Source organism: Polypterus senegalus, chromosome 12 (genome assembly GCF_016835505.1).
Source record: "Polypterus senegalus isolate Bchr_013 chromosome 12, ASM1683550v1, whole genome shotgun sequence".
In the NCBI taxonomy this organism is placed as follows: domain Eukaryota; kingdom Metazoa; phylum Chordata; class Cladistia; order Polypteriformes; family Polypteridae; genus Polypterus; species Polypterus senegalus.
Window position 1 is genome coordinate 3,238,772 of NC_053165.1, and position 21,440 is coordinate 3,260,211.

Sequence of the window (21,440 nt, forward strand, 5' to 3'; positions counted from 1 at the left end):
ACCCCAGAAATGACGCTCAACTCGGGAAGGAAAGCTCAACAAAAAGTGAATCTACAACCTGTCGAGAGTCTCCGTTTCCCAGTGTTCCTCTCACTCATAATCCAAATCGCAATCCCGCGATCCGTTATGAATTCAGGGACCATTTGCTCTAAATTCTGCAATCTAACTTGAAAACAAAAAAAAAACCAAAACATTTCCGAATCTCGCCCTCTCGCACTGTGGTTGCCCTTAACAGGCGTCTCTTTGCCCATTTTGTGCTTTTTAAGCGGCTAATGACACCAAACGACTTCCTCTCCTCGGCATCGTTAACATCGCTTAAGCGTTTCCCTCCTGTAAAGTGGCGTCCCACGTGCTTGCGAGGCCTTCCACGAGATTCCCAGGCAGGCAGATTGATCTGATGGCAAGCAAAGAGTGAAACGTTGATGCATTACCCCATCAGCGGCCCTTGCTGACCAACAAAATCAACCTCTCCTAGTCGGAGGGATACAAATGAATGTGTACAGCGGGCGGCGAAGGAGGCAGCAGCTAATGATCTTTACGTTGTTAAATAATGTATGGAAATTGGCACCAATTCCCCTTCCAGTCTGCGAGGAGCCAGTCATCGTCAGTGCGTACGTTTGAGTGCCTCACAAGGTAATCAGGGCTTAAAATGGAAAAAACGCAACCCAGGCCTGGCATCCACTAAGAGCTCCATCCAGACAGTTTGGCCTAAAATGCAAACAATTAACTCGCCGTGTCTTCTTTCCAAATGAAAATGTCTCCCTGTGATTTGGAAGCTGCATGGACCGAGAGCCGGGGTGGGCAAGCAGCAGATGAAAGGGTCCGGTAAGGCCATGGGGGTGCAGCTTCAAAATGAGGGCGCGCTGCCGCTCTCATAAACGTGAAATTCCCAGGCTGCACTACTTTTTGAGCCGTCTGATCTTTTTCTAGTTTTTTGAACATAAATAAATAATCCAGTCACATGCAGTATATATCGCCTGTCAGAAATATAAATAAATCAGCGCAGGGATGTTTTATTTATGGCGACCTTCATCCACAACATGCAAAGCAGCTTCGCCGAGAAAGAAAACTCACACATAACTTCATCAAAAGCCAGGCAAATGGAGTCAAGTATATTGGCTTCATTTTTGAAAATTCGTTTTAGTTTGTGTCTGTCAAGAGCGGCTTTTAGTAACTCAAACAGCATCGAGAACAAAATGGGGCCTCCTGTGTTCTAAAGACTCTTGCAGGGTCTCGGTGCATGCCCTCACGCAAGAGGGTAAGGAGGATGGCTTTATGGGCAACTGACTGGCCTCACTTCTGCATCCATTGTGACGGGGGGCACTTGTGTCTTGATGACGGCGTGTTAAATGGTCTTCAGCATTTAAAGCGTGAAGGAGGACTACTGACAACTAGCTGAGCTATCCCTGAGGCAGCTTGAAATCCGAGAAATCGCCACAGACCTTGGCGTTAACGTTTGCAGGGCACCATCTGTTGGAATGTAATTTTTAAATGCATCATACACATGTGCGTCTGGGGGTTGACCTTCCAGGTTCATCTAAGGTAAGCGCCAGAATGAGAGGGGGCTCTGTCACCCACAGCCTTGTCTCCGTTTGGTTCCCTCAGAGAAGATGCCCAACGAGGGCAACTGAGACAGAGAAGGCCCCTTCCTTCTGACACAGGGTGGCATCACTTTCTGGACCAGAGCAACAAGCAGTGTGGAGCCGCCTAAAGCCTGGCCCATTCTTCAGAGAAGCCATTTCAAGGCGATTGTCTTTATTTCGGTGGCTGCTCCTTTAAGCTTCCCTTTTGTTTCTCTCTGGTGAACAGTTTTGTTTGTGCATTAAACGGACCAGCCTGGTTGGTGTCCCAACTTCTCTTCAGGACTGTGTCACATCTGTGCACGTAGTAATAAAATGTACTGCAATTGCCATTCCAACAGATGGCACATCACAAACAGTTGTAGTAATCAATCCATTATTACAAACGCTTCCGATGCACCATCTGTAGGAATGGCAAATGCAGTGTACAGTATATTACTGTTCTCAGACTCGGCACACAAGACATTAAACAGGCACCGAGAATTGTCTGTAGCACAACTCGAGGAGGGCTTTATCTGCAACTCGGGGTCATGACATTAAGGACTCGTGCCAGTGGAGGCAGGGTGGTCTTTTGGCTTTGGACCCCCTGCAGATTTGGTGCTTCCAGGTCTTTTTTTTTGTTTTTTCTGTCCTCCTGGCCGTTCGACTTTACCTTCATCTTTGTTACATACCGTACTGTATAACATGATCGCCTAATCTTGTTGCTGTTTTATATTAACTTGCTTTTATTTCATTTTGTAAAGCACTTTTTGTGAAAACGTACAATAGAAATACTGTAAATGTCGTCGTTGAGCATACGCAACCCTTAAAGTACACCCTCATAATAATAAACGATTGGCAGCATCGACCTAAGAGATCAGAAAAATGACCTGAAGTAAGAACTCGGTAACGGCAGCTCGGCGCACTATAAAGAGGACGTCTCAGTAGAGACTGCGGACTCGAGGCCGAGATAGCAGAAATGAAACATCCGGCTGCAAAAGTTCAGAAGTGTCAATGGCAAAATGGCCGTTTTCTGGAATTTCCACATACTGTATGTGAAAGTGGAGCCCTTGAACCATCGGCTATCTTCATGTGGTCTACTGACATGTCACTGGACAGAGGGGGGCTAGGGGTGTCCACCTTGTCCCCAACAAGCTTTACAAAAGAGTTAGCAGCTTGAGGCGAGCGTACTGAGGGGAGACAGAAACAGGAAGGGGGAGAAGCCAAGCCAAGAGACGCAGCAGCGTAGCCTCAATTGACTGAACGGCACTCGCACACTCACACTCACACTCACACTCACACACGGGGCGTGTTGGCCAGCACCATCCATGACGGCCCCTCAAACAGCCCCAGCATGCATTAGCCGTTTATTTTATTCTCTCTTGCTCTTATGACGTATCTCTGGGTGGTTCTCTTATGTTTTTTGTATTTTGTGAGTGGATCCCCCATACATTACCATTAAAGGGCAGCCCCCCACCATGTAAAGGCAGGCTGGAAACTGAAGTCCTGCGCAGTTCATTTTGAATTCTGCTGCATTTCACTGGAATTTGGGAGTTTTGTGCTTTCTTTGGATTTTGATCTCAGGCTCTCGGTTATTTTTTGCTTCTCCTATTTGTATCTTCTAGCAGATCTTGAACTGGGACTCGTCCTTTTTGCTTCTATTTTTTTTTTTGTTCCTATGAACTATTTTGTTATATTTTCCATTTCTCTCATAAAGTTGTTTTGCTGCCTTGCTGTGCTGTACTACCCAGGAGTTGGCGGTGATTCCCTCCACCATTTTTCGGGACATTTCATAAAATATTTTTTGAACTTTGATTCTGAAGCACATTTTGGCCTTGTGTAGGCCAAAGCCAGCCAGTCAAGTGGAAGATAGGCTGCCTTATGGTGCACCTCCTCTGGGCAGGCATGGTGGGATTCAGGGCTGCTTCTTTGGCTCTTTTGAAGGCTTCACGCCACTTTGTGAGACAAATCACAGCACACGTGATGTCCTAAGATAAGGCACGTCTCTGGTGACGATCTGACAGAGTCATAAAATTCAACGTGCTTTACACCTGTGTGAAAATAATGAGCACACGCTGTGCAAGTCGGGCTGGGGGCACAGAGCGGGTAGTCATACTCATCTCCAGTTTCCACCCAGCTGGCATTTCCTTCTGTTTTCACTCGTCTGACCTTCATTTTTCAGTCCTTCGGGCCGAGCGCTTTCTGTGCTCGCAGCACCACAACATCTGCAGGTCCTACTGCTGCCCTCAGGGTGCCCTTCTTTACACGTGGGCACCTGACAATTCACTCCCACTGCCAGTGGGGTTTTCCTGTTGCTGTTGGGCCCTGGCCCTTGTGCTGTGTCCGTCTGGTGCTGGGGCCAATATTCACACAACTAGTACACACATGTACGTTACATAAAACAAGTTTTTCTTGATTTTTTTTCCTCTATTCAAGCTCAACTGAATTCATCTCACCAGTAATTCCGCATTACAGAACACAATAAATAGCGAAATGCCCGGCCCCGACAGGGTGAGGAGCTGTCAGCGCAGCCCGCTCATTACGCCATTCCACATTGCCGTCTCTGGAGCTGGAAGCTCTGTGGAGAGTGTCACGGTGAGCCCTGTCCCCTGCAGCATAAAATGGCATGAACTCACAAGGGGGAAGTCAAAAATCCATCCTTTTCTGAAGAAGCCGCCTGCAGGCTTTTGCAGGAGAGAGAAAGAAAAACTCGGGCATCTGGCTCCCTTTGGGAGGGTCCTCGCCTCCGTTAATTAGGCTCCTTTTCTACACACGCGGAATGTCTTCTTCAGGGGGTCCTAACCGGTAAAGCACACATAATCGTGTTCTCAAGTCCTCTGCCAATTACTGAGGGCCAAGAGTCACTCATTTCTCTCTCCGGCCATTTTCCAGCCGCCATTCACTCTTTATGAAGTCAAATTTACCAAATCCCTCACACGCAAGCTAAAGCCACCTTTAAACCAGCGTGGACCCCGTATGCGGCTGCTGACTGACTGAACTGAATCCCCCCTGTTAATTGAAACTGTCGTTTAATTAGAATGCCAGTCTCTGTGTATCCATAGTGCGGGCTTTACTTCACCACGAGCTTCAGGAATCTGGGCACTGTTGCCCCGCGTTCTTCACCAATTTGTGCTGCGTGTTTGTCTAAAATCATCCATCCCTCCATCTTCTCCTTTAGTCAGGACTGAGAGGATCCACAGCTCATGAGCCAACGACAAAGCATGAACCACAGACCACAGGGCATCAAAAACGACATAAAAGTGAGCCTATAAATCCACTCTACATCAACAAGGCTCAAAGTAAAAGAAGCCATCTAACCAAATGACAAATTCAATTCACAGCGGACACCCAAAAGAGCACCAAAGACAGGCCAGCACCTCCACCGGCCAGCCCTATCCAGCTTACTCCCAACTACAACAGAAGACATCAGCCTGACTAGGCCCAAAAATGGGCAAAGGGTTTGTAGAAATGACCCCAGGTGAAACTGAAGTTCAAAACATAAACCTGACGCTCAAAGAAGAGCACACAGCCTCAACAGAGAGGGAGAAACCGAGCCAAACTCCAGCTTGTGACCGAACGGTAACGATGAATCTTTACAAACTGAAAGAATATTTATTTTTAAAGGGTGCTTGAAAGAGAAAAAAACCAGTGGCCAAAAGGCAATCGTGAAGTGAACAAAGACCCAATCAACATACATTCCAACAAACGTGTGGAAAATGTTCAAAAACCAGAAAGACCCAAACGAGGGGGACAATTCTCACAACGTCCACAAGGTGTCAGCTAAAACGCTGCCTGAGCTCCTCCTCTGGGCTTACATGGCCAGGGGGCGGGGACAGCAGCAGTGATGTCAGGGTGGCCCTGCCTCTGGAGGACCCACCCACAAAGAACATGGAACAGACAGAACCTAACTATAAATAAAAAATGGAAGATAAATGAAAATATGGAAAATAAATAACTCAACCATGTAGTTTCTGTTTTGGAAAAAGGATTTCTCCATCATGGAGTAACTTCGGGGTAGAGAAGGTGGGACGTCTGGCGCTATACCGGAAGTGGCATCACGGCCCGTCCCGGGACTCGTCCTCCGGTGTGCGGTTAAGAGAGCAGACGATTGCGTCTCACTTCATTAGAGCCATCCAGACGCTCTCCAAGGGCTTGTGTGTGACGATACATAAACGTCAAGTGAATGCAAAACACCATCGACATCGACCAGCAAATGGCATAAAAAACCAAAGAACAAAGTAAGGGAGCACAATCCATTCATTCACAACACACATCCAGCAATCCTGCACGCTGTCAGGGATGGGCAAGGAAAACCCCACATGCCACCTTGCCACCAACCACCTGCTGAAGTGAACTTCGTCTTCTTGTATAAGGAACAATTCAATAATGATTTGCTTCTTCCGTTGAAAAACCAAGCTCTGCCAGCCTTCGAAGGTGGGCTTAGTCAATTACTTGGTCCTCGGACTGCCACGCTTGATTAAACTTCCATCCCGCTGATTGCCCTACGGTGTGCATTATGAATGCATTACAAGTATCGCTCCTCATAAAGATAACTCCTTCTCCTCACATATCGATCATTTTAGTGCTTCCTTCCCCCTGTTGCCCCCTCTCCCTAATGGCACCTCTTGCAAAGCCTTGTTGTTTTCTTATTAATGCTGCTTTAACCTTCTTGCCACTTTAGAGTCCGTCTCACATGGATCACACATTTCTATGAAGACGAATGCCTCTGCATTACTGCATATTGCGGCTGTCAAAACCAGCGACTTCCTGCATTACTTTTATGGGCCGGAGGTTCAAGAGGAAGGACAACCCACGAGTGAGGCCTCAGCTCCACTTGTGTCTACATCTCCATTCATTTGCTAAGCAGACACTTTCATCCAAAGAGGTCGACATGATGGAGGAAACATCAGTCCGGGGACTGTTGAGGAACGTCAAGTGTGACCAGACAAGGTGACAAAATTGATCACCACACGTAAAGAGCTCCATCAACAATGCTAGTGAGTTACAAATCCTTGGTTACAAAATCAAACAAGGCCACCGTAAGTTTGGAAAACTTCGCCAAGCAGGAGGGTCTTCAAAACGCTTCTTAAACACACTGAGGGAGTTGGAGGTGGGCTGCTCGAAGTTACACCTGTAAAAAGAGCAAGGACCAGCCCTGTAGAGGGCGCCACTCCACTGCATAAAAATGGGGCACCTTAGAGTTACCAGTCTTCTTAACACAAGACACAAAACCAGGGTGCCCGGAGAAAGACCCCAGCAGACAATGGGCAAAGTCCAACTTATTAAAGCAAAGATTTCAAAGAAACAGCAGACGAGGGTCTTGTGTGATAAGCCGCTGTGTGATTAAGTCTCGCTGCAAACCAAGTTTTAAATCAGAGATCTGCGCTGAGCTCTCCAGGATTATATTTTAGCTGGAAATGACAGCTATATACATTTTAAGACATTTATCTCAAATTTATATCTGTAAAGAAATTACCAAAGACCTTGCATGTGGGGCTCTGAAAAATGCTTCAGGGAGTTGGGCGCCTCCCCCACCTCCCCAACCCTTCGTTGTCCAGCTTGTAGCAATGACAATTCTTCATCTGGGATGGGAGGCTGAGTCGGAGGCCGTGTGCCCCGACTGGACTGGCACCCGTCTGATGCGACTCCCCGATACCCCAGCACGTCGCTGCATACATCAATGGTGTGACTATAGATTTAGCAGGCAACAGTGAAACCCTCTGGTTCATAAATTAAACTTCAGTTTTCAGCCAGAAATAGAATTTGTCCCAAAGTACAGCCTGGCCAATTTGAAAACAAATCATTTATGGTGATCACATTACAGCAGCACAAATCAAGAATACACACATAATACCAAGATAAAATTAAAAATTAGACTACAAACCGAAAACGCTGACTCAGTCACGCACAGTATGTGCTGAAACCGACATAAGCCGCGAGGCGACATACGTGCAAGTAAGACGAATGCAAGACAATAAGGGCCAACAAACTTCCTGCATGGCATATTAGGCAGGTGCCACCCCAGACCGGGCAACGCTGCAACTGTTCCCAGGGATATTTTGCATTGGGCACACAAGTAGGTCACTCACGGTCACACACAAAGTCTGGTGTAGGGTCCGGTGACAGTGACGCTCGGCCACTCTGCCTGCCCATCTACAGCACAGCCACCTTGGTGATGGCAGACCTAGGAGCATGAGCCTCGTGGAGGTGGTGGTCTACACAAGCAGAAAAAGATGTGAAGGTGAACTGGGCAAAGTGGTGTGAGGTCTAGCCAGAGAAGGGTAAGGAGTGACATCCAGTCTCAAGACGTTTGACGAAAAGCAAATGCACTGACTGTCCAGTTATATAGTGCCTTTCATGTCTATCTATTTATTGTGTGGTGTCTTACATATCCCACTATACCTGGACCACTGTATCTATTTCTCTGAGCCCCAATCTCCAGACACATTTACTCCAACTACAGTCCCAGGTTCCAATGACCATTTTGATTTATCAACACACCTTCACCCAGGCCTCTTCTTCCACAGCACAATCCCCTTTTCTTGTTCCTTTTTCTTCCGCCACTCCTCCCAGGTGAGCTTTGTGCTCCTCTTCTCCCGAGTCCAACTCTCCTCACTGGGTGGCGTGTTCCCTCATTTGAACCTAATCTGAGGGTACTTCTGGTGCTCAATCACTGCCTCTGGGAACCACCCCAAGAAAGGGGGCTCACCTCCCAACAGCGCCTCCTATTGGCACCCGCACAAGCCAGTATGGTAGCCCTATGGAACCACAACTCGCCTCCCAGACTCTCAACCAAGAAAGGGAACACTAGCCCATCCTGGCTGGGATGCCCCCACAGTGTCCATCCATTACACTGGCCTTCCTCCCATCCAGTCTGAATGCATCTTCCATTGGGCTGAGTGAGACCATCCCCTGTATCGAGGGTCCACCTCCATCAGGATAGCCGTCCATCCATGACACCACTGGAAAGGACTTCAGTTTTATGTGTCTGACACCTCCTGACTCAGCAGTATAAGAACATCCCAACAAATGACACTCCGCCGGACTCTCCTTGGTGTCCACTAATGTAAGACGTCAACCATCTTGGTGCTCCCCCTAGATTTGACCCCGTAGACCTGAAAAAAGCAAAAAAACAAAAACTCATTTTTAGGTCATTTTTGGAACATTTTCTGTGCGCCCTTATGATAAGCAGTGGACCAATACAGCAGGAGTCTTCAGCAAAAACGACCAGAAGGACCTGAAGTTGTGCACCCACTGACCCCAGGGGATCAGACCCTAATGGGATACAAGGGGGCACAAAACTTCAAAGCAAACAACCATCAGTGACATACATCGTCATGTGGAGTGACAGGTTAAGCTAATCAAGTATATGATCCTATTTTGGACATCTGATTCTAAATCCGGTGGTCCTCGCCCTGCCAGAAAGGTCAAAATGACAGACTTCAAACGTAAACATGAGGGGTGTCATATTATGCTATTTCAGGGTCACCACTTATGAAGAGGAGGTTATTTTTGATCCTTTAGTAGCCCTCCATTACAAGTGAGACCATGTAGACTTTATAAACGTTTAAAGTGAAGCACACCTTTGAATTGTTCACACATTTGACATAACTGCTAATTCTGGTTTATCGTGGACGCCTACCTCATGAAGTGAATCATGACAATTCTCATGGACATCCCGATTTAGGGGGGATTACACTAATTCAGACTTTTGTGTATATCTAAGTTGTATATCTGTTATGTAGTGCCTTTCACGTATCTATTGGTCGTCTACATCGTGTCTTCATTGGACTATGCACACATAACAATACAAGTGAACTCAAACTGTGCCACTGGCCGCCATCACTGAGGATCTCGCCCCTCTCCGTTTCAGATGCCCGGCGCAGTCGCACCCCGTCAGCTGGAGCTGGAAGGCAGCAGTCCTACCCTCGTAAGAATAATATTGACATAAGCCGGCCGTTTCCAAATGGCCGCCAGAGTCTGACCTATTTAAAGTGGAGTTTGACAAGCAGCGGATTATTACCGTAAGTGACTCATCCTTTCCTGGGGCCCGCAGGTTCTTCTCGGCTGCGGATGTCAGAGACAGCCCGTGGTGGTAGCTTTAGAGCTGCTATCAGCCAGCCAGCCGCCTCTTTGGCTTTCTCCTGAAGACAGCACTTCATTTTTAAGACACTATGCCATTTCTCACTCGGTTATTATTAGCGTATCGATACATTATAAGAATTGTCATTCTTGTCTTCTTTTATTTATGTAGCGCCTTACTGTGCTTTGTCAAGTACACACAGCAGGACCCGGGCTGCCATGACCTCCATGCCAGTGCTGTGGTGTCCACAGGGACTTGAAATGCATGACCAGGTGAGGAGGAAGAGGAGGAGGACAGAGTTGACTGTGAAGAGCTCAGGCTCTGTCGTGACTTATGCTAACTTTTCAAATTTCACACATTTTCTGCTTCATCAGCCTGGCAAACCTCCACATCATTAGAACAATCTGGATGAGATCAGGCCATTCAGCCCACCAAAGCTCGCCAGTCCTGTCTACTTAATTCCTCTAAGTAAACATAAGTTGAGTTGTGAGGGTCCCTAAAGTCATCCTGCCCACCACACTACTTGGTGTCTGTGGTTCTCTGTGTAAAGAGAAACTTCCAAATGTTTGTGTGACATTTCCCCTTCACAAGTTTTCAGTGGTGTCCCCATGTCCTCGATGAACTCATTCTAATGTCACCGTCTGATCCACTGGACTCATTCCCTTCATAATTTGAAACACTTCAGTCAGGTCTCCTCTTCATCTTCTTCTTTTTAAACTAAAAAGACTCAGCTCTCTTAATCAAGAATGAGACACCATCTTGCTCCTTCTGCTCAGGAACAGGAACAACAGAACACCCCCTGAGCAAAGGCACTCAGAAAAGGTCACTATCGCTGGGGACATTACCAGGTGTTGAAGGAGGCCATCCTGGCCAACAAGCTCAATTAGAGCACAAACATCACCCTTGTGATGGCAGGAGAACAGCTCTGGCCACAGTGCAAATGACAGGCAGGTCAGACTGGCAGCTAACAGTGGACCCAGGTGAACACCTCAAGCTCGGTAACACTGCAGTGTCCACAGGGTTCTGTCAGAGGCCACAAAACAACTGGTCATGGTAGAAGTCACCGGGCCCCAGGAGGATCACATGGAGGAGGTATGTCAAGAACCAGGACCTTCTGGAGAAATTCAAGGGACAAGGATGGAGAGCTTCTCACTTGGTGATGCTGACTTGTCCATTGAGCCAATCATTTACTTTTGAAGCATAACTTTGTACAGTTTGTGTGAAAAATTAGCTTTGCATGGGGCAATGGTGTGGTGCCATACCAAAAGGCACAGCCTACACAGATGTGCCCGACGCTAGAAGAAGGAGAACAGCATTTGAAGAACTGGGCCCAAGCAACCAAGAAAATCAGCAATCTATGCACGCACTGAGCAAACTAATAGGGGGATTTCACAACCTGCAGCACCACCTATTGGGCTGAAGTGCTCACTGCAGAGACATATACTGCACCTTAATAAAAGTGTCTGCGTGTCTCTCTGTTATTCCAACAGATGGTGCATCACAATCACCAACACTGCTTGTACAAATCCCATACTAAATGGCATATAACTGAGACATACTCATTGCATTTTTCATTCCATCAGATGGCACATCACAAACATTAATGCTGTTTTTATCAATCCCATACCAAGTGGCACTTAGCCCTTGTGCTCTGTTTCTGCCCACTGTTTGGACTTTGTTTACCTTGGATGGTCTTTGCTGGCAACTCCTTTTTGCCTTTTGCGTTCCATGGAGCTTATGTTTTGTTCAGAGACTACATTTTTTATTTTTAAAGATCCTGTGCTTGCCATTGTTACTTGTTTCCCCCTCTAGTGGGCATTTTTGGGATATTTCTGGACTGTCCTTAGAAACTGTCACGTTTGCTAATAGATGATATCCTGTATCTGCTCACTGGAGAGGATCCCCGAGTGCTCTTTTTGCTCAGTCGAGGCGTCTGCTGATGACCCAGTTATGGGGTCTGGCGTTACTGCTTTCCCAGTCAGCCTCCCTTGGCTGTCGGTAGCCACGGATGTGCCCGGTCAGAGCTGGGTGAGCACTCTCTAGAGCTCCCGAATGGAGCTGCTGGGCATAAATGAAGGGAGTCCTCATTTTGAATATGCAGATAAGCTCACCCGAAGCCTCCATTGGGGATTTAATATTAGGCTTTAGTGAGAATTACATTTACAGAGAGTCCAGTTCAAGAGAACAAAAAGGAAGTAATTAACGGGTGACACTCACAGTGACATGAAGTTTCTTTCTTTCTTTTTTTTTTTTCTTTCTAAGTATGATTTCCTGAGGTGTGAAATGATGTTACTGGGAAAAAAAAGTCTGACTTGATTGTGTGGCGCCATATCTACAGTAACATGTGTACTTAAAGCACGCTCCGCGGATCAGCGGCTTCTGCTAACAGAGCGAGGAGCATGAAAATGACATTTTTAACTTTGTCTTCGTGGGATGTTTACAGCCGTTTGAGAGCTTTGCAGACTGTTTTCAATTATGACTTTTTCATCCCTGTTCCTTTTTTCAATTTCACGTGTGCTTGCTTCCTGGGTATTGAGACACTCGCTTTGCTATCTTTCACTTTTCTTGTTTTTCTCCAAATCTTCATCTTTCATAACTCTGCTCTGCGCTGAAACCCTTAACTGGTGGCAGACAAGGAGCTCCGGTGCACAGCAAGCACTTTGTGACAATAAGAAAAATAAAAAATGTGACGGAATGGCGCCCCCTATGGGGCTGCCAACCTGGTGTCTGCTATGGAAAATGAGTCGATGGAGTGGCCACCCGCTAAGGACTCGCCCCTGCCTTGCGCCAACTTCTTAAATACCCCCATAATCTGGAAAACCAATGGACGGGTGAAGGAGTCCAAGTCATTAAAGGACACAGACTGGCGATGGGCTCAGATAAGGCCAGGCACTTCAGAGCAGATCATCCACCTGCAGCTAAGCATCTTCAGGCTCAGCCTCTACTTGGATGGAAGACCCACCAGGCAAAAACCTTGGGTTGCTGCTGGAAGAGGTGTTGGCGAGGCCAGTAGGGGGCGCTTACCCCATGCTCTGGATGTGAATCCCAATGTCCCAGTGCAGTGATGGCTGTACAAACTGGCACCGTTCTTCAGATGAAATGTGAAATTGAGGTCCTGACTCCCTGCAGTCATAAAAGATCCCAGGGTGTCCGTCATAATCAGTAGGGTGTCCCACTAAATAATCCTGTTTCTAATTGGTTAAGCATCTCTCACCCCTTCACCACCTAACAGCTCATGTGTGGCGGGTGTACTGGCACAAGAATGGCAGCCGTTGCATCATCCATGTGGATGCTGCACATTAGTGGTGGCCGGCGTGGCTCACTGTATAAAGCGTCTTATAAAAGTAAAAAATTAATTGATGAAAAAAGGGCTCCTTTTGTGAATGCAGCCGATGAGAGCAAAACAGAAATGAAGTGATGTAAGAACAGGGGGCCACAATAAGTGGTGTCAAATGGACCAACTTACAAACTGTTAGCAACAACAAGCGAGAAGAATGAAGGGAGTGAGCAGCCTGAACACCCGAGGCTGGACGTCTGCCTGTCCACTAATGGTGGGGGCCTGTGGGCAATCGGTAACGAACACAACGGGGCCGTGACATCAGGCGAGAAAGACGACGCACAGGCCACATCAGACGTCAAGGCGCTACATAAATATAAAGGTACAAGCCATCAACTGACAGACAAGAGAAAAATCACCTGTGTGTGTGTGTGTGTAAATGAACAGTTAGGGCTGGATGAAGACCCCCACTGGCCCACCGAGTGACTTAGCTTCTTAACAGAGAGATCACTGCACTTTAATGCAGTATGGCATTTCTCAATCGCGACTTCAGTGTTTGACTCGATCGCTTCATCCCACCAAGGTCATTTGAACACGCAGATAATCAATGGTGTCATCACAGGGGGGTTGGGGGGTTTGATATTGGCCACTTGGCACAAACACCCAGAACACCCTGATGGTACAGCGACCCCTGGTGTGTGTGTGTGAGAGAGAGAGATGCACAGTGTACAGTGAGAGTAATCTGTTCAGTCGGTATTTTAAATACAGGGGGTCCTCGGGTTACGACACAGTTCTGTTCCTACAACAGTGATGGAACCTGAATTTTGGTGTAAATCGAAACACACCCTAGTCTAAGTTAGTTACCTATCCTAACACATTTGTAAAATCATAGTCTAGAACATAAAAACACAACTAAGCCCCAGAAAAAGGAAAAGGACATAAATATACTGTACTGTACACCGTACTGTAGTAACAGAAAAAATGAGTGTTAAAACAAATCCTTAAATATATTCCTTCTTTTTATGGGAGTGAGTGTTGTAAACTCAAAACATTGTATGTCGAGACGTTGTAACCTGAGGACCCCCTGTATATTTTTTGCTGTGAAAGGTCCTATATGATAGATAGATAGATAGAACTGTATCATTTACAGACAGACAGAAAGATGTGAGAGGCGCTAGACAGACAGACAGACAGACAGACAGACAGAGAGCCCAAGTTGAGTGACGTGCCCTTTTATCTTGTCTCCCTCTTTTTTTTTTCTGATTTGCTCCACGCGCTTCACAGACTCACATGAATCTTGGTGATGGCGCCAAGGGGGAGTTCCCCCTTCTAAAGACGTCGTCGGCCTGCATTCTTCAGCTTAATGGGCTGTAGGTGGACTGCCTGGAATCAGACAGATTGTGGCCTTGAGAGAAATGAAAAGGTTCAAAAAAATGACTGAAGAGCGAAGGCTCCCACAGAGTCACTACTGTACTGTACATAATAGGCAGTGCTGCGTACAAACGCCCATTCGGTGACCTGTCCCTACACTGTATACACACACACGTACATACTGTATACATGCCTACACGTTTCATGCAGCTGAAAAGTGTAGTGCTCTGTGGACAGGTGCATTTAAAAAGTTGATAAAATGAAGTGCCAGCATAAAAAAGATGAAGCGAAGAGGATTAAAGCCACAAGACAGAGAGGAGGAGAGAGCAAAATGAATTCTAAAATTACTTTCACAAATTCCACAGAGAGAAGAGTCAAAGGCATTTTAAAGAAAACAGCTCAGCTTTTTCAGCTATTGTCACATAAGGGGACAGATTCAAATGTAATCGCACAGCACAGACATTTTTATGGCCTGGCCACAGTTTGCTTTTTCCTCATCACAACACTAACCTCTACATATACCCAAAAAAAAAAAACAGATGACGACTGCGTCAGACACAGGGGTCCGGTCCACAAAAAGACCTTCCAAGGAGAGTTTGAGCCCCAGCAGGAGACGCTGACAGCTCTAAGTGCCCTTCATCTTCATCCTCACCATGTTGTCCTCCTCCACTCCTGACTCTGTTTTTTGCAGAGGGGTTCTTTTCCAAGCCAGGCCCCCCAGTGGAGCATAGTATACCTGGGAAGCGCCTCTCGTCAGACGGACCCTCCATATCAGAAGACAGCCTCCTGCTGACAGCTCCCTCCAGTGGCACCCACAATTGTTACCACCAGTTTACCCCCAAAGTGTCTGATTTCATGTCTCCGTATTTTGCACGGTGACGGTCGTTACAGCATGATAAACTTTTCTTTTATGTTCGTTCTGCATGAAAATGTCACATTACATTTGCTTCTCAGCCATCACTACAAACGTCACTGAGGAAGGCGGCCTTGTCACACACAGAACATATTGGTGTGTTCAGGCTGCACGTTAAGTGGCCATCAGAATGTGGAAAGGGCGTACATACATTGGAGATGTGCAGGTGTGCTGGAAAGGCGTGTAGTTTGTCAGCCCCTGTGCTTCCAAGTCATGGGTTCAGTTTGCAGTTCTCCTCGGGGGTCCTGTGGCTTTTCTGACCTACAGCCTAAGCACCTCCTGCTCCACCGACTGCGCACTCCACCGTACGATCAGGAAAGAAAGTCACATTTATTGAGAGAGCAGCTGCATGGAGAGTCTGAAGGCGGACTGAACACACTCGTCCTCGGGTCTGCAGGGGCTGCTGGCGTTAGGAATCACTACAGCCTCTGCCATTCGAGCTTCAGCAAACATCTGCTAGCGAGCAGGAAGCCGGCCTTTATGTGTTTTACACACAGAACATCTGCTCGAGCAAAATGAAAGCTCCATTTTAAGTGAACCGCTAATTACGACATTCTCCATACTGTTGAATTAATTGGGCACATATGGCATTAATCACCTGGCGGAGCCGAGTACCTGTGCCCGATTGATTGGCTCAGGAATACCCAGCTGCTTTGAAATGTTCAGTCCGACGAGTCCCTAATCAGCAGGGGAGCGGCAGGGTGTTGGATATTTGCTCCCAAATAAGCAAAACTAAATTAGCAAACAGATAGAACTGTGGATTTGCACGTCTCATGCATACACGCAGAACACACCCTGGATGGAAATGCCAGTCCACCAGTCACTCGCACTGGGACAGTCAACTGAACCTTCATGAGCATCCGTTGTGGATTTGAGGAGAACATGCAAACCCCACACAGACACCGGCACTTCAACTCAGAACATCCCCAGATCTGCCGGAGCCTGTTCAGGGTCTCCATGAGGGGGCTGACAGTAAGTGTCCCCACCCCAGAGTATTCGGTACCTGAAGGAGCAGCACGGCGGCTCACGGTTCAACAGCTCCTCTTCAGTGGACTCTTTGAATTGATTTGTGCCACTTGCTGTACAGTGGGCTCAGAAAGTACTCAGCCCCCTGCACTGTACTGTGAGGCACAGTTAATTTGAAACCGATAGCTTTGCCTTTTTGTTCCACCGATCTACAGCCAGTAACCGCTCCTGCCAAAGTGTCTTCAGTAAGGTTCTCCCATGAGCCTCTGGGAGGGCACAACACCTGACATGTGACGGCACTGAGAGTTGATCGACTACACCTTTGTCAGTTTTGTTTCTGTACTTGTCTGGCTTTTTGATTCTCTCGTGTTTTTTGAACTTTGATCTTTGACTACCGGTTAGGACTGGCGGAAGATCACCCTGAGTTTTTGGTATCTGAACGTGGCTCATTATTATTTTTCACCACATTTCTAAATCCCGGGCCAAAATCTCTTCCTATCACACTGAGACAGAAATGTTTGTACACCAAGCCCAAGGTGTTCCTTTGTTTTAAGGCCTCATGTAGCCATCTCTTTTCAATCCAGGGGTTTACTGTAATCCTCTCTCGCAGGGCATTTGATTATACAGCCGTGTCTCACTTGATGACAACATATACAACCAACCAGTGCATCGTTAAGTATGTTTGTGTATATTAAGGGGTGGGGTTGGGGCGGGGCCTGCCTCTGTGACTAATGTCATTTTTGTCACATCTGTATAGCTGAATTCTGTGTGCAGCACATGGTGCAAAGCTGACCTAAAATATTAGAAAGGAGAATAAAACAAACACAGGAGTGTCAAAGCAAAGGCGGTTACTGTGCTGCCACATCAGACAGCAGAAAGAAATTTTAAATGAGGAGTAGAAGAGGAAACGTTAGTCAAAAACAAACCAAATTGATCAATGGATCAAACGAAGTGGACGATTCAAAGTCAACCAGGAAACTTTTAACAAAACACACTTACTAAATCATCACAGCATTACTCCGTAATCTTGGACCACCAAGAACTGTGCGGTGTAGACTTTTAGACCAGTGAGACACGGACATCACACTAAAAAAAACTAACTTCAAAAATGAATTTAGTGGCCCAAAAATCATAATAACCACACTTTAGACTTCAGAAGACTCCATTTCACGAACAAGAAAACAATGAACCACAAACCTCAACCCACTGAAGGCAGATCTGTGGCTGCACGACTAGGTGGCCCCGTCCCCCGAGGCTCTACATAAAGGGGACAGGGCAGACAACAAACACGTCTAGTATGAGCATAGCAACAAACTGCAACACAAAGATGAAATGGAAAACACAAATGTAATCAACAACGCAGAACACAATAATATAATAATAATATTTAAAAGACAGCACAAATATCAAACAAAGAGAAAACCCACGGGAGCCCGGGATGCCAGAACAGTAACCTCGGGCCCTTCTTGTAAGGATTCTCACTTTTAGATTTCAAGACCAAGCGCTTTTTGTGGAAGGTTTGTCCTTTTTTTTTTGTGCTACTCATAAAATAAGTTTAACATGACCCTAATGCTACAAGGAGGAATGAGACCAATTAAACAAAGAAACCGGCCATGACACTTTCATGTCACACGAGTGTCTGAGTTCTCGGTAGTTTTGGACATTTTGCTAAGATGAGCCCTTTTGGATTTCATTGAATAAATCAAATCAGAGCGTATCCCTCAAAGCTTTGGGCCAGGGGTTTTCAGGGACCAAAGTCCTTGACATGCCCCATGCCCTCCAGATGCCCTTTCTGTGCCCTCTCACCCAAAGGCATTTTGTTATTTATATACTTATCAATACTTGACTTGCTACAGAAGCTTCTGAAACTTTGTGTTTTAAAAGAAGAGCAAATGAAAAATGATTGCCTTCATCTTCACCTGTTTGAGATCAAAAAGCTTTGCCAGGACATATAGAGGCTGCTCGTCATGGTACAAAAGCGGCCAACGTGCCCGTGTTTAATTGGGCCGATAGTCAGAATTCTGTATGCCAAGCTTTTGTTATTCTTTTGAAGAAAAAGGAAACAAAAAAAACTTCAATAAGCATCGTCAAAGATTCCTGAATGTCAAAACACATTATGGCGAACCAGCCCACTACACATTCATTAGTTTAAAGATGGCATTGATTTTTATTTATTTATTCTTCACTAATATATTTATGATAATGAAGGATATCTGAAGCCAACTCGCTGGGGAAATTATTGTCCTACATTATGCATGCCAAGTTGCATCTTGGGATTGAGGAAAGAAGTCCCGCTGATCTGAACGCATCCTGCCTGATGTGACTTGAGTGCCACACTGCCCTGGAGACGCCACCGGAGGGAGATAAAGGTACAAAAACAGCAGGAGGGACGATCAAAGGGAGTGCGCAAACGGAAGCAGCGCAGAGCCTAGCTGTCCTGATTACACAGAGCCTGGTCCTTAACTCTGACGAGGGCTCACTTGGTCACTTCCCCCTCTGCCACCCCAGTATTCAGGACGCCACCTCCCAGAGTCTCTCCGTCCGTACTCTGTGGACTCCTAACATGGCTTACGCACATCCCCAGTCTCCATCCTCTAGGATCCACCTGTGTCGGTTTCTTTCGCTCACTACATCCTCACTTTGCCTGAGAACACATAACCTGCAAGAAAAGGTGTCACCTGGGAGTGGAGGGTCACCAGCATCTTACTCCCTCTGCTGGGCCTGAATGAAGACTTAACCTCCTTAGCGTTACGTTGACCTCGGGGGAAAAACGAGCCAAAAACACAAGAACAAAAGGTTATTATGTCTAATGGCAATCTGGAAATATGAAGGCGTCGACAGAAATCAGCAGCAAAGGTCCGTCTGGTGTCCACTGCTGTAGCTCACGCTGATTTAGTACACGTCCTTTCAGTGACAAGTTTTGGGCCTGTCACTATCGGGACAGGAGACGCGGGTTCCTTTGCGCATTTTATGTACTTGACATGTTAGAAATTCGGTGCATGACCCACACAATTGATGCCCCCCATGGGTTACCGTGGGCTTCAGCAGCAGCACTAGGCTTAGTGACTTCCATATTTCCCCTGACATAGACATTGCCACATTGTGGGCAGTGCTGAGGGCTCTCATCTTGCATGTCTTCGCACTTCATCACAATTATTCTGCTTCTGCACCACACTAAAGCTTCACACGACTGATCTCAGCTGGCATATCATGGCGTCTGGGTCGCAGCAGTTTCACTTTACACTTTACATGCCAATGGTCAATTACCAGTTCATATCATCCTCACTCTTGTTCGTTTCGTGTAATGATTTGGCTTCAGTTTGTTCTTTCATTTGCCATTGTGCTTTTTGTTGGAGGCTCCGCCCCACTCATGAATATTGATGAAGTATCTTACAGTGGCAGAACACAGAAATGTTCATGACTTTCTGCAGCATGATGTTATTTCGTCCACTAGATGGCAGGAAAAAAACGACTTAAAAATGTAAAGCAGCTCAATAAACATCAGCCAGGATCAGACTCGGGTTTAACCGTACAGAGTCAGGGAGGTTAAGGCACCCAGGATTCTGTGCATCTCTGTATGTTAACAGCTTTAAATCAAAGAAAAATAATGGAAAAATAAAAGCTTGAAAGTCAATGTCCTTGCCGGAGTATGTCGAGTGCCAGATTGTCATTCCTTGTCAAGCTGCAACCCCTTAAGGGCACTAGAGGACGCCTGGGTGACTCCTTCTATTGGTGGTAAACTGGGCTGAAGTAAAGGTTTTGAAATAAATGACAGTCGGAGTCAGCGAGCAGCCTGCCACTAGAGGGCGTCGGGATTGAAAAGACACAGAGTACAACAGTGAGATGGGTAAGAGCTGACAGGGGACAGCAGCAGAGCTCACTGTGACATTTCTTCCTATCCCCATTAAAAAAAAAAAAAAAGTGTCAGGCATCTTTGGCCCCGCTCAGACTGCATGCCCTTTGTTAAGTGTGGACCCTGCAGGACCCCCGTGACTGCCGTCTGCTGGCCATCTTTCAGTGCCCACCATCTCATTTTTTTTCCCAGATTTACCCTGTGACATATCACTGTCTAGCAGATGTTTTTCAGTACTGTTTGAGAGGGGCTCCTACCCGGCCCACCATCTATCACGCGTCAGTCCTACCTGGATACTCGATGTGGATGAGCAAATACACTTCACTGTACTCTATAAAGCCATATTAGATATTATGTGGTGACTTTCACATCTACCCATCTGTCTGTCAGTCAGTCTATCTATACAATACACCAAGGGTGACAATTTCATTCACAGAACGCCTGTGTACTGTCACCCTTGCTACAAACTGCCACTGAAGCACTGGAGCTTTTGAAAGGCACTATATATAACAGACTGACAGACAGATATGTGTATCTTTGATTTCATGCCTAATTTGTGTTCTTGGGTCACAGTCCGGTCCGGTGGTCATTCCTTTGGTGATCCTGCCATTCTGATCCCTGCATTGCCCCTCGTCATGACCACGTTCACCAAATGCCGATTGATCGCCTGGTTATCTTTTACAGTGTCGGATATTTGGGCCCCTGAACTCACAAAGAGAGGGGCTACTGTAAATGACACGCTGCTGTGCTGCTGCCTTTCTGCTTTGATCCTCTTCTAGTTCCCTCTGATTTTGTGGCTGCGGTGGTCCGTGAACCTCCAGGTCCCTCTGTTGTCTGCGTAATGGCGCTATACGCTGGCTCTCTGCTTATCCCACGGCAGTCTTGATGGGGACTTTGTAGCAGTGGGACAGCAGCAACAGGAGCCCACAATGCTGACAGCGTACTGATGAGGACTAACATCTGGCAGATTTTCCGTTATGTCGGTAACCTAACGACTGTGTGCAACATGTCGGCTCCAGCGGCGAGATCCCCTAAATGCGCGAATCCTTTCCATCATCGGTGTTGTCTGCCTGCCATACATTAAAGGCGCTCCTTATTTATTCCTGTCTCATCGTCAGACATCCACCGCGCCGCCACTGTGGAGGGCCTCCTCGTCGTCTGCCGTGTCGTCCTTTCATTGCGCAGACTGAAGCTGCAGTTTGCGCCGGCGATCCCGCGGCAGCACTGGTTTGAGGGGTCAATTAATGTGCCGCCAGGGAGCGTCGCGTCCCCTTCAAACGATTCTGCTGCGTGTTGATTTGGAATTGGAAACAAAGGTTCTCTTTCATGCTCAGCAAGTGCGAGACGCGGCCGCAGTTCCTGATGCTTTTAAAATCATTAGTGCTTTGATATGCTGGCTATGAGCTGCTATCCCCGAG

General features: G+C 46.8%; 1 long non-coding RNA gene across 1 annotated transcript in view; it reads right to left on the bottom strand.

Annotated features, from left to right (window-relative positions):
• Positions 1–7,376: 7,376 nt before the first annotated feature.
• Positions 7,377–21,440, bottom strand: part of LOC120540976 — a 35,089-nt gene continuing 21,025 nt past the window's right edge. Inside the window, exon 3 of the long non-coding RNA XR_005635913.1 lies at positions 7,377–8,674. This is a non-coding gene — a long non-coding RNA (uncharacterized LOC120540976). The remainder of the gene's footprint in view (positions 8,675–21,440) is intronic.